This window comes from Apteryx mantelli, chromosome 26, assembly GCF_036417845.1.
Source record: "Apteryx mantelli isolate bAptMan1 chromosome 26, bAptMan1.hap1, whole genome shotgun sequence".
NCBI classification, from domain to species: Eukaryota; Metazoa; Chordata; class Aves; order Apterygiformes; family Apterygidae; genus Apteryx; species Apteryx mantelli.
The window spans coordinates 5,639,212-5,656,852 of NC_090003.1; the positions used below are offsets into that span (position 1 = coordinate 5,639,212).

At 46.4% G+C, this 17,641-nt stretch overlaps 1 protein-coding gene across 3 annotated transcripts in view; it reads left to right on the forward strand.

The window, feature by feature from the left end:
- Positions 1-544: 544 nt before the first annotated feature.
- The window catches only part of SPSB1 (splA/ryanodine receptor domain and SOCS box containing 1), a 42,737-nt gene continuing 25,640 nt past the window's right edge, over positions 545-17,641 (forward strand). The window contains exons 1-2 of one of the 3 annotated variants that reach the window (XM_067311107.1): positions 545-668; positions 15,049-15,181. The gene's annotated coding sequence lies outside the window, so the exon portion shown is untranslated. The remainder of the gene's footprint in view (positions 669-15,048; positions 15,182-17,641) is intronic. The other 2 variants (XM_067311110.1, XM_067311108.1) reach the window with 2 other exon arrangements.

A 17,641-nucleotide genomic window follows, 5' to 3' on the forward strand; every position in this document is an offset into this window, starting at 1 on the left:
TGCAGATTCTTTTTGTTCGGGAATACTGAAAATGACCCATCTCAAAGAGGCATCGCTGGGTCAAATTTGTCCCTAAACTTGCTTTTTGAAAAAAAAGACTGAAACGAGCAGAATTGTTTCCATGACTGATTTGTGTAAATAAACCAGTTCTAAAAAAAAGCAAACGCACGTTCCCCGGAGCGTCCGCAGCGCCAGTATCGCCTCGTCGGGGCAACCGGCGAGGCGCCGACGGCGAAATTCATCAGAAAGCGACGAAACTGCGCCCGCGCGCGGAACCCGCCGCCGCTTTCAGCGACGCTCGGAGCAAGAGGGGCGGGGCCGGGGCCGGGGCCGGGGCGGGGAATGGGGCGTGGCCGGGGCGGGGGCGGGGAATGGGCCGGGGGTGGACCGGGGGCGTGGCCGGGCTCCGGGGCCGGGGGCGTGGCCGGGGCCGGGGGCGGAGCGGGCCGGGCCGGGCGCTATTTGGGCCATGTGACGGGCCGGGCCGGGCCGCGTCTGGCGCCGGGCGGAGCCGCCGGGAGGAGCCGCGGCGCTGCCGCTCCAGCCTCCCCGCCGCGGCGGAGGCGCGGGCGGGCGGGCAGAGACCGGCGCTGCGCTGCGCGGCCCCGGGAGCAGCGTCCGCCGGGCCGGGGCCGGCGCTGCCATGGTGCGGCCGCAGCCTGGGAGCGGTAAGAGCCGCCGGGCCGGGGCGGGCGGCTCCTCTGGGCGCGGGCCGGGTCGCCGCGCTGCGCCCTGCGGGCTGCCGGGGGCCGAGCCGGGGCCGGGGCTGGGGCCGGGGCGGGCGGTGCCGCCTCCCCCGGCGGCCCGGGCGCGTGTGGCCGCGGCGGGGCCACGCGTGAGCGCGGGGGGTGCGCGCGCGGGCAGCGAGCGCTGGTCGCCTCGGCTCGGGGGTCCTCAGCGGGGCCGTTTGCTACGGGGCTGCTCTCGGTGGAGCCCACCTTGCCAGGCCTCGTTAACGTGGCTCCTTATTTTAACTGCATAAATCTGTGCTGATGCCCTGGGAGCTGTCGTAATCCTGTACGCGGAGCACCTAGACTCCGTTACCAGAAGAGGTTAATGTCGCTGTGTCCTTAGGTGAAGCGTAAGCCCCTAGGCTTCCTTGTTGCCAGCCCGAGCGGTCGGCATGGCTCATGAGGCAGTGGCCATGCCCGGCTAGCGAGTCCGAGCTGTCTGAGCCATCGCTCCGTGTGAGAGCAGGAAGTTTACAAAACCATCGTAAAGATGGTAGCTGCTCCCCTGGAGAGAGAACCTAGCTTTTCTCTTCCTGAGGGTGCTGCAGGATGGATGTATGATGTTCTTGTCTCACAAGCCCATCTTCCTTTCCTGCTCTCATCCCCAGCTGATGTCTGGCTTCACCTCCCAGGCCCTGGGGTGGGCATGCTGCGAAGGCTCAGTAGTACATGCAGCTTTGTCTTGCTGGAGGCACGTTGGATGCCAGGTTTCCAGGAGCAAACGGCAGAGCTGCCAATGATGGCAGTATATGAGTTGTGGCTATAGGATGGGGCTCTCCCAGCGCGGGGAGTGGGAAGCTGCTGAGGAGGTGATGGAGCCATGCGACTGTTTACAAAGCGAATGGCAGTGCGGAGAGGCACTCACTGGCTTGCGGAGGAGAGTCTTCCTCGTCCAACCGGCTGCTGGCGTGCCTGCCTCCTCCCTGCTCCGTCCGTAAGCCTGGCCTCCGGCCCTGTCGTGGCTCTCAAAAGAGTTGAGCTGACGGATGTGTGAAGTCGTAGTTTATTCTTTTCCCTGTGACCTTTTCTTCCCCCTCTTAGTTTTTCTGAGGACAAGGGATGAACTTCTGCAGCAGCATGTTCCTCTGGGGGGCATTGTATTGTTGCAGAACAGGCTTTTGCAGCCTCTCTTTCCTGCTTTAGAGGTTACTTAGGTGCGCTATAATGTGATTGGGGTTTGTTTGTAAACCCATGTTAGACACTTCTGAGATGTGGCTTTGTGTTCCGGGAACCGGCTAGCTGAGATGCGCTGTTTTTGTGTGGAATCAGGTTACTGCAGCTAGGTCCTGGATGTAGATCTGCTTTGCTTGTTGCTGTTGTCTTTCCCTGTCCCCTTGCATTTCCCTTCTTAGTGAAAGTGAAAGCAGTATCTGTCTTGCAAGGGCTGGTTAAGAATTCATGAGGGCCTGAATTAAAAGCCTGCAGACAGTGAGCCAGTCAGGACACAGTTCAAACTGACTAGCTCTGATATGCCAACACAAGCTGTGCTTACAGTTTTGGGCTGTAGCGTAGATGTTCTGACTCAATCTCCAGTCACGGAGGGCTTGTCAACGCAAGGGGAGGGTGGATTAGCTGGTGTTGGCAGGGAGTATCAATGAGATGACCTCAGCTGGGCTGTGCAGCCACACTCCGTTAGTACAGCTTATCTTCGTGTCCCACGGAAGGAGGCTCGTACTTGTATTAACTAGTAGAGGGATGGTAGCGTTATAGCAGTGGAAAAACAGCTTACTAGACCTGCATGGATTATACTAACAAGCTTGGGCTGGGTATGACCTTGATGTTTCTAAAGGTTGAAATAGGTGACTGACTGTAAAACCTGCAGCCCTGCTCCTTATATTTGTGGTGTGTGACATGACTTAGCAAATTAAGTTGCTGGTACAAGACAAGTTAGACACCAGCTGCTTCCAGGCAAAACTGTGTAATGCCCACAGAATAAAAGTGAGTAAGTGTCTGAGAACCAAGGTTACCAAACTGCGGTCGCTGGAGTCCTCTGCTAGTGGTCGTTGTAGAAGGGGTTTATTTCAAGGTGTTGACTCACTTCCAGTTACTGCACTACTTGGAGCAACAAAAAAATCTTCGCTTGAATTACTCCTCCATGTGAGTAACTGCTACATCCGCCACTGTTTCAATAAATAGTTGCTGGGGGAGCATGGTTGCAGTTGTCCTTGGCAAAGATGGGATGTGTGCCACAGGAGATAGCCAGACTTAGAGTGCAGATGGGGGAACTAGTTCCCAAGCACACAGAAGCAAAAGCCACTATTAATTTTGTTTTCTCAAAGCACTGTCCCTTTTTTTTTTAAAAAAAGGGAGGCGTTTTCCATAGATTCACCCTCAACTCTCCAACACTCTGGCCTTGTGTGCAATGCTTTGGGAACTACTGGGCTAAAATAATTTGGCCCATTGGATTGATGACCAGGAAATTCTGTTCCAGCAGATCCCACCTTTGGGTGAAGTGGTGTCAAGCCTGAAGAGGGTGTCTAACAGTTCTGTCCTGGAAAGACCCAGCAGTCTTGTTGGGCAACTGAGTATGACAGGAGGCTGAACAAAATGCATTTTACAGGCGCCCCTCCATGCACAAGGGGGAATTACAGTCAGTTGCCAAACTTAAACATAATGTACAAGTGCTGAAAATGGAACAGGAAGTCTTCAGGCTTGCTTGGAGAGGAGGAAGAACAACCTCAGAACAAAGCTTTGCCAAGTCTAGATGGGACCTGCAGCAATGAGACTTAACTTCAACCTGTCATGATGTTATGGTCAGCCAAAGAAAGGAGAACCTGTTTCTGGGGGAAAGGGTAACGGAGGGGGGGGACTCTAACAATTAAGTTTGCTGGCTTGCTCTAGTAACTTTTGAGCTGGGAGCCATTGACCTTCTGTTTAGTAAATGCACAAACCTCTCAAGTGCTGTGGACTGTCCACTGTGGCTCTGGGGGAGAAGTGTCATAGCAGTTGGGAGGCAGCAGCACTGCTTGGTATTGTTGCAGCACCCAAGAGTGGAAAGGTACATTAGGGTTGTCCTTATATATCAGCTTGGATTATCTTTTCATCCCCTTGCCTTACCCGTCTCTGCTATATTTTTCCCCTTTCCATTACCCTACTCTTAATCTGTTATTGCTTTACAAAGGAGGATGTGGAATTTGAGAAATGACTTCTTCCTAATATTGTTAACAGATTCACATTGGGTAGCTGAGAAAAAAGACATCAGTGCAGGTTTATTCTATTTTCTTACTGAATTGAACTGCAAAGATGCATCTCTGCTTGCAGGAGGCTGGGAGTGAAGCTTGAATCGCTGGAGATAAGGGATTTGGAGTCAGAGCCTAGTGGCTGGTAGAGATAAGGTGGAGTCAAGTGGCTGTGCTGATTTCCAGGTGGAAATAGAAATATTGCCTAATAGCCTGCTGGAAAAGGGTATAATTAGGGAGATGTAATCACTGTGTATATGAAGGAAGGTAGAAGTACTGGGCTTCTGTTCTCTTGTGACTTTAACAGATTGCTCTCAGCTTGCTGAATTAATGTTACTCTTAAGTATGAATAAAGTTTCCTGTCAGTAATAAGATCTTGGGGCTCACTAGGGCATTGGTAGGCTTCAAATTGTAGGTGATTGATAATTTGCTCCACCTTGAGGATTCTGTAAATGTAGTGATATTCTGGTCTACTCTTGCTCACTGCAAGCTCCTCATATGCCAGAAAGGTGGAAACCAGGGAGAGGAGGAGGGGGCAGCTCTTTGTGCTGTGAGATCTGAGTGATTTCAGTCAAAATCTGTATTGCTGAGCAGGGATGAGATGGGTTTCAAAGCTCTCCCTGTCTATGATCACAATACACTTCACTTCAAAATGACAGTGCCTTTCTACCTTAAAAAGGTATGAAAAGATCTTTAAATGGTATTGGAGAAAAGCATGCTGCCTGTAGGCCTTGTATGTTGCTCCCTGTTAATGAAAATAGGAATTGAAACTGAGACCAGCTGAGAAACCTGGACTTGCTGCTGGTTAAATGCATTTTTGGTACCCTGCAGCCTTCTTGAAGCACACTTTTGGAAGTAATAAAAGTGCAAACAAAGCTTCATAAAGATATCAAGAGCAGAAAAGAGTGTTAGGGCCCTCATCCTCAACCTTTAAAAAATGCTTGCAGTTCACTTTTTTGTTGCAGTGGTTAGGTGGCTGGCTGAACTCTGAGACTGCTGCACTGCAATTATGTTGATGAGGGAGGTAGTTAAATTTTGGGCAAGCAGAACAATATTGGTAAATGGACGCAGTTCTGTTACTCATTTTAAGCAATTTTGTGCTACTCACTCTAGTATATCAAAGAAAAGTACAGCTTTGAAATAAAGCCCATTCAGACATGAAGAATTTGACTACAAGTACTCTACAAGTATTAGATGGCTCCATACTCTACAAGTATTAGATGAGCTCTGTCTGTGCTGGACCGCATCTGATGGGTGAAAATGGGTTCCAACAAATGTTTCAGGTTTGATAAGCGGGCTCTGGGTGTTGTCTTGGACCTTGGTGTTTCTTCCTATTGCCTGTTATTCCTATTATTCCTGTGATGCTGAAATTCAAGGCCCAGGAAGCATGTGGAGAGTTGGGAACAGAACTGAGAGCTCAGTGCAGCCCCTTACTGCAGGGTGACCTTGGCTGCACCCTGTGGCAATACAGGCTCATGCACTCCAGTCTCTGTACTGCCCCGATCATGCTTGCTTCCATGAATAGTGTAGGATGACTTCTTGCTAACTGGGGATTATCAGCCATCCATTGGCTGTGTTTATCTGCTTCAAATGTATTTCTGCCTAGTCCCACAAGTACGGCAATTGTGGAGAGATGCAATGTTGGTGATCTGGCTGTTGAGCTAGTTCAGAGTTAATCTAACACTTTTTATGAAAGTCTGACTAATGTTTCCTTTCTGCAGATGTCTGTGTTACTGCCTAGGAAAAATCCACATGGTTGTCAGGAATCTGCGCTTGCTTGCAGGTCTCTGCATGTACTGAGCAAGGCTTCTGGAAACAGTGAAAATGCTCTTCCTGAGTCCAGCTACAGAGGAAGGCAAAACTCATAGATGCTTGCAGTGATGAGTGTGTCTGAGACAGCCTTGTCTTACACGTGGTTTTACACCTGGTGGGGGAGAAGTGCAAACCAAGTTGTCTGAAGAATGTGAGAGTGCAACTGGAAATGAGGATGTCTGGCTTGGTGCATACCGCTGGGAGAGCTCATGTGACGTTCTTGTACGTTTGCTTCTGCTTTTGCTTGCCTCATAGCTGAGAGGTCAAGAACAATTCATCTGCCCTGATCCTTCCACCAAAGGAGAGGTTGAAGCACTTAGCTGCTGCTTATGTATCTCTGTGCAACAGCTTCATGTAAATGTCGTGAGGAAAATGTTTGAGAGCAAAAGAATAGATGCTGGTCTAGCTCTCCCTCTTTCATTGACTCTGTGCAAGGCCAGGAGTTTGGAGAGCAGGCTACTCAAGGGTCATGGTCTTGTTCTTCATATAAAGCACTGCAGCATTTCCTCTGGCTCTACTAGCAATGGGCTATGGGACTGAGCATGGCTTTTTACTTCTTATTTTCTTAAATATTTTTACTTTCTAAGGTACAGAACAGACCTATGAAAGTCTAAGATCAGAGATTGTTTTCAAGATTGCTATTGCATTGGCATCATTTTTCAAGTCATTGGGTGTCTCCCAGGTATTGGCACTACACACTGGGTTTATTGGGCTTGGGTCACTACAATTACTAGAGGAAGATATTGCAGAGGTATTAGACAATATGGACTCTAGCCAGCTGTTGGAATATTACAACATGTGCTGTCTACAGTTTGCTTTCATTAGTCTGTGGTGGTGGTGAAGCTGTTCTGTCCCAGTTGTATTCCATGATAAGCTTGCAGCTTTGTGGAAATGCTGATACATGTGCTGCCAGTGTTGGTTACACATGTTTTTTTGGCAATTCTTCTCTGGCTGGGTTACAGGAGTTGACATTCTTGGTGGCAGTGAAATCTTGCTCCTGTTCAGTGATTGGAATAAATGACTGAGTGCAGAAGTGCTAACAATTCCCTGTATGTCTTCCTGAGCAAGGCTTGACTTCCCTTGCAGTCAATCCAGCTGGATGCTGCTTTTCCTTCTTGAATTGTGAAGGCTCCTTCACTTTAACCAAAATGCCTCTTGCAGTTGCTTTCTATTATGATGGGTTTAAAAGCCAGCAACTTTCTGACTAGTGATTTTTTTATTTTATTTTTTTTGTTTTAAGCTAGTCAGTAGAAAATCTGCCCCCATCCCCGAGACAGGGCTGCAGTGTGATCTTGAAACAAAGCTGCTCATGAGCCTGAACTCTGGAAGCAGGCTGAGCAAGTATGGTCTTGAGCATGAAGAGGCTCAAGAGTAGCTGATACTTCAGAGCTGCCCATGTGGAAACAGTGTGTGGCTGAAGAGCATTTTTATACAGAGATCGTGATTTAAATATTAATTCTGGGTGTTAATAGCGTAGGAAACTGCTTTCTTCTGTAGCTGTGGGCTGGCATAAGTTGCTGTAATTCTCAGTGTTTAAGAGAAGGAAATACAGCAGACTTCTTCCTAGTGAGATGGATCTGCTGTGAGCTGGATGCTATATCGAGGTGCACCCCCACACATGGTAAAGGGAGAGTAAGGTACCAAGAGAAGAGCAGCTGAGCTGTGAATCACTTTCTGCTGCTGCTGGGCCAAAATTGAGTAAAGCTAAAACTATCCCAGGCCACTGAACTGCCTGGGTACTGCGGGCTCCTTTGCAGGTGCCCTGGATTTGGAAAGAGTACAGAGGGCCTGAAGAACAGTTTCTTTGCAGGTTGACTGATCTATTTGAGCTCTGGGGATGGAGCGTGACCACCGGGATGACCAGATGCAAGCGCTGGCTAGTGGGATGGGTGCTTGCACTGTCTTGTGGCTGCTGGGGACAGCTCTGTTTGTCACATGCTGCCATGCCTGGGATGGGGCTCTAAGGTCCAGCGCTTTCTATGCCAGCTGGTGCTTGTAGCAGTCTGGCGGTATTGTGTGTGCCCTGCGGAGTGTGGTTTAGAGGGATGAGCGCGGGGCTGCAGGCCAGGGACAGCTGTAGGCTAATCCTTGCTATACATCTGACTTGATGTGTGGCCTTGCTTCAGTCGCTTAACATCTTACTTCTGGGTTGTTTTTTTTAAGGAAGGAAAGTAAAGCTAATATTTCTCTTATCTGATCACCTTTGGCAGGGGCAGATGCTAATACAGGGTTTTATTTAATGGACTCTACACTGGCTGATGCAAACAGTATCACTGTTTGGATTGGAGTAGAAAAGACTTGTATAGGTTTCTGACAGTCTGGGGGGAGGGAGGGGGAAATATCTTTCCTGTCTACGCTGTGGAAGTGCTGCAGCTGGGAGCTGAGACTCAGCGTGCTGTAGGATTCCTGGAGTTCAACCCATGCACGACAGAGGCTTTGCCATCCTCATTTTCTGGCTCATTGCAAATTGAGAACAGGAAGACTCTGAGATGTGCTTAAGCAAGATTTTGCCTCAACTGCAGAGGACTGGATGAATATCTCTTTCTGATCTTAATGCAGGAGCAGTCACCTACCCTCGCCTTATCTTTTTCCCATAACTCTAGGGTCTTGTTCACCACACTTTTTTTTTTTCTTGTATCCTTACGGCTCAACTAGCTTTTGCTCTGCTACAAAATGTGAAGACAAAATGCGGCAGCCCTGCTACTGTATAACAGTAAGGCTCTTAACCTGCAAAACTTCCCCTGAGAGGAGAAACATTTTACTTTTTTTATAAAACATACAAACATCTGCCTGATTGCAAAGTGAGAGCAGCAACTTTTGACTTGAGAGCTTTGGGGCAGAAGGTGGTACTGTCTGAATATTGAGTTACCAAACATGGGCTTTTTCTTCTAGCCTGAGAGGGGAATTTGATGAAGCTTGTGAGTTGGAGCAGCTGTGTAGATGTTAGTCTCAAACTGCTTTCTTTGGATGGCTGGTATGTTATCATGTCAGGAATCTGTCCTGAGGAGATCCCGGATGGGGCCTTGACACCATAAATGTACAAAGGCACTCAGTTGCACAAAAACTGCAGAAACAACTTGGTTCTAAAGAACGTGAGCCACACATGGTAAACAGCCAAGAAAAGCAAGCAAGGGCTAAGGCCAAACCATTCCCTACATGAGAAGACTGCATTGGTCTCAGATGTTTAGAAAATCTTAGTTTAAACTTTTGGGAACTTCACTGTGGATAACTCCTTGTTTGAATGGCCTTTTGGAAGTTGAATTCTACATTATTAAGTAGAGATGTGAAAAATGCCTGGATACCCACTATAGTGTCTAGAGCTTTGAAAGAGGTCCTGATGTTTGCAAAAGTGCAGTTGTTACCTAGATACCCTAATTCAGTGCCAAATGGTCCTTCAGGATCCCATGGTTCTGTGGTGGCATAACCTAGTGAGCAGTGCTGCAAGCAAGGAAGCATCTCCGTTAGATGAATTTGCTTTTTTGGTTGGCCAAAGCTGTAGGGGTGTAGAGTCTGTGGGCCAGACAAAAATCAGCCCCCCTTAAGAAATGGGGGAGAATTTCAGAGTTGGTCATGGCACAACTTGCTCTGATTTTGAATCTAGCTGACATCTTAGGTGAGGTGTGGAGTGTGGTGAGAAGGCTGGCATCTGGAATTGCAGGGCTGGTATTAGAGACAGGCTCACTGGGTTTGTGGGTGGCTAGAAGGTAGGCTGGGGAAGGACCTGTGGATGTTCACGTACGTTAGTACTGGGACTCAAAATTGAGGATCCTTCTGAGATTGTTACCTTCTATATGAGGCTGTAGGAGTTAGGATTTATGTGCTTACTCTCTTCCTGGATAAGGCTGTAACTTAATTGTACAAAGATCAAAATGCCCAAGTACTTAGACCTGAATAAGGCCAAATGGGTAATGTATGCAGGAAGCCAATGTTGCTCCTCTGCTCCTCTTGTACTCAATCTATTATTTGATCTTTTCCAAATGTTTCTTAATTCTGATGAGCTGTGGTTTACTCTGATACAGAAGAAGTGAATAACTTCAAGAATGACTTGTCATGGCCTGTGAAGTAAATAAGACATAACCCCTTGTGGAGCGGTCAAGGGGTAAGCTGAACTGGGAGAATTAGTACTGACATGTTAGTTCCTAGGAACCCCTGAACAGCCGTGGGAGAAACCTGTTAACACCACTTTGGCTGAGAAGAGGCTTGGGGCGTGTATGAACCCAGAAGGCATCTGGCTTGTCAAGGTATAGCTCATTTCTGTGGGCAGGGGATATAGCTGCTTGAGCTTTCTGTTCTGGGATTACATGATAGGCAAGAGCTGTGGCAGACAACATGTGCTGTGTTGTTACCCTATAGCTTGCTGTCACTGCTCTCTGTGCTAAAGGCTTGAGTGCTTGGCTTCCTTGCCTGGTGTCCCATGCAGTTTCACTGCTAATGTTCTGGGGTTTTCCATATGGTGTGCTGTGTACTTCCAGCTGGGACAAAGTGGAGCTGGGGAAAGGAGTTAATCAACCTAATGAGTGTTTCCTCTTTTGTGAGACAGGACACTGCTTTCCTCTCTCACAGCTTTTCAGAGTGCTGTGTGTCCCTCTCACAACAAGGAGCAGACAGGCATTAAGTGGTTTCAGCCTTGTAGCCTTGGCTTTGGTATTGATTCACGCATGTGCATCTCCCATATCTTGCTGCATAGCTTAGTTGCAGCCTAAGAGGAAGAGGGCAGGAGGGCTGTGCACATAGGACTGATTCTGGCAGGATATTGCTGCAGGGTTTGGTATGTGGCACACTCTTGCTAGCGGTCAGTTGCTGCTTGCATTTAGAGAAGTTAAAAAGGGGCAGTTCTGCTGTTGTTGAGTGGCTGTTAGCTTGGGCACCTGGTAGTGGTGAACATCCAGGGAGTGGAGACAAACCAGCTTGGTGACATGCTACTGGTTTTTCAAATTGTGGATTTGACTTGCTGTATGTTGGGATGGGGAAGAAAATAAAGGTTGAAGTGTGCATCTTTTTATTAATATGGGCCCACCTGAGTGATTGAGGTTCATCCTGGAATTTGGATACTGTGATTCTTTCTTCGTATCTGCCTTAAAGCTAACAGACTTGGAGATGATGCACTCAGGGACCAACAAGCCACCTAATGGTCTAACTTTCTTAACAGTGTTTGCAAGAAGCAAATATTCAAGCAACTGTTTGGGCTCTCCTGGAAGATTTACCTCCTACGCTCAACCCAGCTGACTCTGCTGTCTTACTGAGGTGTTCCTGATGCACTGCTCATCCTCTGGGTGTGATGCATGCTGAGTTACTGTAATATGTTGCCTTCCAGTGAGGTTGTTGGAGGGGCAGGTCATGTTTGCACACAGGCCCAAATCTTCACTTTTTGGCATGGGTTATGCTCAAATCTGAGGCCTGATATCTGAGTAATCAGGACTGTTGCCCAGTGTGTGGACCCTGAGCTGGATTTACAAGAGACACTTTGTGTGTCAACACTAAGTGGGAGGGGACACCTGACCAGAGCTGGCTTGGAACAAGCAAAAACCCACATCTGCAGGCAGGCTGTGATTGTGCAACTACATTCTTTCTTGCTCCATACCCAGAGAAGTAGTGTACTGTTTTGGTAGGGGAAACTTGCCAACTATGCTGTGTCACTCCTGGATGGCAGACATGTCCAGATGTTTACCTACAAGGAATTCTGGTGAATGTGCTTCTTAAGTGAGTTTAGTCTCTTCAGAAGACTTTTGCTGCTAGGTGTACTTGCATACCCACTTGGTGGGGGATTTTTCATAAGGACTTTCTGGGGAAAACATGAACAGCGTAGAGGAGTTGGGCTCTGACTCATGAGGTGCCTTCAGCCTTTGTCCCTTGATATAGGGATCCTATGGTAAGTGTGCCCTGACATTCCCTTCCTGGCCAGATTGCTCTGGGTGGAACTGCTCAGCTTGCTGCTGTGAATGTGACTTTTTGTGGTGGCACATTACCAATGGGAGTAAATGGAGTTTCCATTTACTGCACGTTGCTGATGGAACATGTGCAGTGTCCCTTGACTAAACTTAGTAGGCAGAAACAGGTTTTGGCTTTGTGCCTGAAGGATGGTGTGGCTTCTGGTATGCATCAATGTTCAGAGCCCTGTGCTCTTATCTTATTGGGGTTCAGCTCTCTTTAAACCTTCAAAAAATATCCCAGTCAATCCCTAAGACCAGCCTTGAGAGAACACTTGGTCTCCTGGGAATCTCCATTTCAAGATGCAAACTGGGTACAGCAGAAAGCTGCTTTGTGGGTTTTTTTTATTTTTTTTTTTACTGCTGGGATAAGTTCCGAGCTAATGCAGTGTTCCATATATTGTTAAATCTTGTTTGGGGATGTTTAAGCCATGCATGAAACAAGCTGGTGCTTGAAATCCAGTCCAACCCAGGGCTGTGGTGCTGAATGGACATCAAATTAAAGTCTTCTCCTTAGCTTTGGGTGGACAAAGCAAATGGCCCAGCAGGTGGCAGGCTGGCAGCAGGGAAAGATGGCTTTGCAGGTTGCTGAATGTAACCCTTTTTGCCGACAAGTCTGGTAGAAAAACTGGGCAATCCAATTAATACATGCCTAGATGTGTTTATCCAGGATGAACATCTTTGTAGCCAGCTCTTTCAAATCCTGGTGTGGTAGGACCAAAGTGTTGGGGTTATCTGCAGGGAACAGTGGTAGGGTGGCTTCAGTTTAGAGCTGTACCTCTGGAGTAGAAGTGTGGTGGATGTAGTAGTGGGGCATTCTGTCTTGCAGATAGTGAGCTGAAAAATTGTAAGTGTGGGGTAATCATGAAACTGTTGCCAAAATTAAAACAGTATGTCAGTCATGGAACTAGGAGAAGAAGTGACTGCCTCTTTACTGTTGATGGTCACCTCTCAAATGTCTTAAGTGATCCAAGTTTTTTCTAATATTCATTTGGCAGTATATCATTGTACTGATGAGGCACATCTCATCCTTGCCCTTCCTTAAGTGTCTTTAAATGCCTGAATTATGTAGTGCTGGGTTTGTGTTGTGGCAGGTTATTCTAATCCTCTTCTTGACTCTGAAAAGCAGAGCTCTAGATGTAACCTTGGCTTTTGGGTCTTAGAGCTTTAAGTTTTGGAGAAATGGTTGGCTTAAGCCAACTTAAGTCCTGAACACCAGCTATGCTGGAAGAGTATCTACTGAAATGTTGTCAGTAGTGGAATCCACCTAATGTTAGACAACCTGATTGACCTTGTGAAAGTACCTCAGTCTTCAGACTAGCAGTTTTTGCTAATTTGCAGAAGTCCATATCAGTACTTCCATTGAAAGCAAAGCTGCTGTTCCAGGTGTCCTGGCTTCAGCTTGAAATCCTGTGATTGTACAGGCCTGATACTGTGCCTTATGGTTAATCTACAACTAGTTACACTGGCAGTTTTAAGTGGCTGTAGTATCTCACTGAGTATAGGAAACAATACATAGTGTAATGAATTGACTGTAAAAATAAGGTAAGTTTTGTCTGCTGTAAGGTTTTTAAGGGAGGAAAATCTTGTTGGATATGGTGGTTTTATTTGGTATTCTACGTACGAGATATCCTAGACAGCATAAGTCTATACTATGTTTGGGACGTTGTGGTGCACTGAAGGGTGGGTGGCAGTGGTGTTCCCGTTCTTTGCAGATTGGTGCTTGTACATAGCAAAACTCGGCAAAGCTGTGTGAGCCATCCAGCCTCTTCAAAAGGAGAAGGAAGACTTCAATGGCTACTTTTTTTAAAAAAAAAAAAGTGAATGTGCTTTGAGTGGCTGAGGCTGACCAGCATTAGAGAAGACAGAACCTTAGATCTTGAAAAGATTTAGCAGCTAACAGAACTGCGGTTGTGTCTTTGGAATTCTTAATCACTAAATTTTGAAAATGCAAGGCAGCTCATGTTTTCTGCTTGTTCCTAAGTATGTTAAGGAGTGCATCTTAACAGATCTCTTTTGATTGTTTCCATAAGGTTTCTTCCTTTCTCTCTATATTTTAAGATCTTTTAATGTGCTTCAAACTTGGTTCCTAATTGGAAACTTTCCGTTGATGTCATGGGAGCTTTCTGTGGCCCACATCAAATAGCTTGGTTCACCAGGAATTAAGTGACTGTACAAATGTTTATATTAAACACTTATTTAGAAGGCATGTTGATTTATGAGGACCTATGATGACTATGGTATGTTGGGAGGATAGGTTGACTGTACAGGCTTTTGTCTTGCCTTTGAACTGTAAAAGTACTGGCAGCTGTTTAATACCCAGATAAGACAACTCAAGCTTGCTTACATCTAATGAACTTGCCCCATCACTGACTCTTGCTCTGTTTCTTATCTCTCACATTGGGAACATTTTTGAATGGGTAACCTTAATGGAAAGGCCTCGGACAGTAATGTCTGGAACAGTCAAAGCAGAAAGCAGCCAGCTTAATTACAGGTACTGGAATTCTTCTCTTTCAGAGAGGAAACCCACAGTTTAGTCTGCTGAGAAGCCCAAGGGAAGGGAGGGGGAAGGAAGAGATGGTGAGCATGTGTTCTTCAAACTCTGCTTACTCAGGCCTCTGTAGTGGTCAAGAAGGTAAGGTCTTGAAAGGTGGAAGAAGGAATAAATACCTTATTAGCATTCCCCCAAAACAGTCTGAAAGGCTTTCAGATTGAGGTGTGGCAATCTCTTTCCTTCCCTGGGAGAGATTTTGCTACTGCTTTAAATAAAGGAAAAGCTACTTGGGGTTTGGGGGAACTTTCCTTATGAACATCCTGTGCTAGGAGCTACCTTTGCAGTAGACTCTTGGCAGATCAGTCAGTTTTGCAAGACTTGCTGAAGTTTTGTGCTGGATTTCATTGTCACCTGTGGCTGTATGCACCCCTGAGAAATGAGCAAGCAAGTCCAGCTGCACTTCAGAGTTAGAGCCCCAAACTGTGTTCAGTTACTTCACTTTGGAGAGGGCAAAATACCTTTGAAAATTTGATGCTTGAACCTAAACTGCAGAAAGAGCAGGGCTCTAGGCATGGTTTTGATAACTAAAACTAAGCTTACTGGTGGACAGAATCTTTTCAGGCAAAGAACATATTTAAATGATTTTCATTGTGTTCTCTTTCTAAAAGTTACAATATTGGACTGCTGTCAGACTAAACTCACTAGAAAGCTAAGTGTACCTACGTAACCTTAAACTGAGGTATCTCTCTGGGATGTTGCTCTGCCTTTAAAAAGGGGTAGTTGCCTCCTACCAGAAAGAAGATTCCATTCCCTTTACACTAGAAGGATATCTTCTAGCATCCTTCCTCAAACATGTTGTAGAAGTTGTCATGGCTACTTCTAACTGCAGCCTTTTCATGTTCCAGCATCACCCCTGTTGATGTATCCACCTCCATCCCAGCTCAGTATCAACAGCAGCTACATCTGGAAGTGATGTTTTGAAAGAAACTTATTGCAGGTGGGGCCAAAGATGGACTACTTCATACAAGAATAAATCTAGTGAGTCTGGATGCTTACACTGTCTAAAATGGCTCAGAGTAAAAATTTCTGTATGTGCTTTCAGATGCTGTCTGGAAAGGTGACGCTTAATGCTGTTTATTGTCAAAACACCTGTAAAAATATTGTCTCTTCAGCATTATATACTCTCTATGGTTCGGAGCATGACTGTCTCCTGACCAGTTGCGTGTGGTGAGGCAACTGATGTGAACTGTATTACCTCATACTCCCTTTTTTGCCATGGAGTGGTACCACCATTATGTAAGCTAGTAATGTTGGAACAAATCACACAAGTTTGCTTCATCACTCTAAATGATCTATGTGCAGCTTAATGTTGGCATACAGGAGGTGATGAGGAAACCACTTAAAATATTGCTTGATGTACAGAGCTTGATCTAGTGAAGCTGTTGCATAGGAATGCACTTCTGAGTGTAGCCCAGTAAAACTAAGGGGCAGACTCCACTCCCAGCCTCCTGAACCAGCCACTCTGGATACTAACCACTAGCAAAGCAACTGAACGCTTTTGGAGGTGCACATCTTGGCCATGGTTTTTGGTGAAAACTATTACGGTTTTGTATTACCACAACTCAGTTATTTCCAGTAAAATTGTCCTGGAGTATCTGGCCACCCTACAGTACAGATGTCCTCTGAAGGCAGTGTATGTATTTATGCAGCTGTAGTTTGTGTAATGTGCTTTAGCTCATTTCATTTTGGCTCTTCTCTCCATTCTCAAATCTAATTTGTCTAGTTGCATTTGTATAGGGATAAAACTTCAGGCAGCCAGACTAGAAGGGCTTTCTAAAGTTCTTCTGTGCTTCCTTAAATACCTTTTGAACACCTGATTTACATGGGGTTTTGTTCTGTGGCAGGCTGTTCTAATCCTCTTCTTGACTCAGTCAAGCCTCTTGCAGTGCAGGGTGATGTAAGAACCTAGCTGAAGCTTTTGGTTGCCCTACCTCTAAAACAGTCGCAGCAATTTCCTAGGAACCTTTCAGGTAGTGGTGAAAGCAAAATACTGTGTAATGTTGAGACTATGTACCCAGCTGTAGCTTTCATTGAGATGTATGCTGTCTCTCTTCCTAATTATGGTATGTCCCAGGTCAATTATATTTAAATATAGAGTCCAACCATGTCATTAAACTCTTCTTGGCTAATGAAAAGGCAGAAATCTAGTGAGGCATCATCCCAGAATGCTCTGCTTTGGGGAGTTGCTGTGTACGTTCCAGTAAAGCTGGCAGTGTGAGCTGTCTCTTGTGTAATCTGTCTGCCAGGAATATCCTCTTAGTTCAGCACTTCATTGCAAGCTGCTGTGTGATGGCCTGTTGCTTGTGTGTATTCCTGGATGTAGAGGGGTTACCTTGCTAAGCGTGCTGGTGGTGTGGTTTGCTAAATGTTGACAGATGGCTCAGCACTTCTGTTGCAAATCTGACTTTCTTGAGTTTTTGCTCACATAACCAATGTTTAAGAGTTATATAGCTTTTGGCAGCTGCCTCAGAAATTGGAGGTGAACATATCTTTCTGGACGCTGGCAATGGGTTGGGTTAGGCTGAGTGCGTTATGCTGGCTTCTCTTTGCTTGATAGTTTCAAACAGCTTAAAGGTTAGAAATAGCTTTCCATGTTAGCTGTCAAGCTAATCTGTGGAAGAATGGGAATCCATTACAGAAACCCTGAGCTGAAGTAAAAAAGCAGAAATAAATATATGTGCATGGTGAGTCAACCTACTCAGGTAGCAAATGCATGCACGCAGCATTTGCATTCTGGCAGGTCCTGTATTGTGTGCATGCTTCATAGTTAGCATTCAAGTGAGCTGCTTATGCCTTGTACATCTGTCCTAGCTATCTGGTCCCCTCTAGATGCTTGCCCCAAGCTTTACTAGATGAACCTTTTTGCTACTAAAAAGGGGAGGAGGAGGGGGAAGGGGCAGGAAACGGACTTCCTCCTCCACCCAAAACCTCATATGACGGAATAAGGTGGCCCAGACTAAAACTAGTGCGTCTGAGTCTGCATAATAAAGACACCTGGAGGGACTCCTCAGCAATACTGAGGGGAAGACAAGAGCAAGATGCTCATATATCCCTCTCCCTGTTTAGATCATACGAGCGGCACTGCAGAGCACAAGTGCTCGGTTTGTTTTCAGTGGAAGCTCGCTGTACACCACAGCATGGCTTGGTAATGTTTTGCTTCCTGTAAAGGAGCTGCCATTCCTTCGCCTACTGTGGGAAGCACTACTAAAACCAGTTAAAGTTTACGAAGATGCAGAATAGAGTTGACCTACCCTGGACGCACTCTTATGACAAACTTCAGTGCCTCTGTGTTACTGTTGCAGAACTGGACTTGAGCACAAAGTCTAAAAGTCGGTATTATATAACAAATGCATGATGATCCTGACTTGACTCTCTGCAAAGAACAGACCGTTCTAGGCAGACAAGAAATGCCAATGCTTTTTTTCCCCTCTGGCTGGG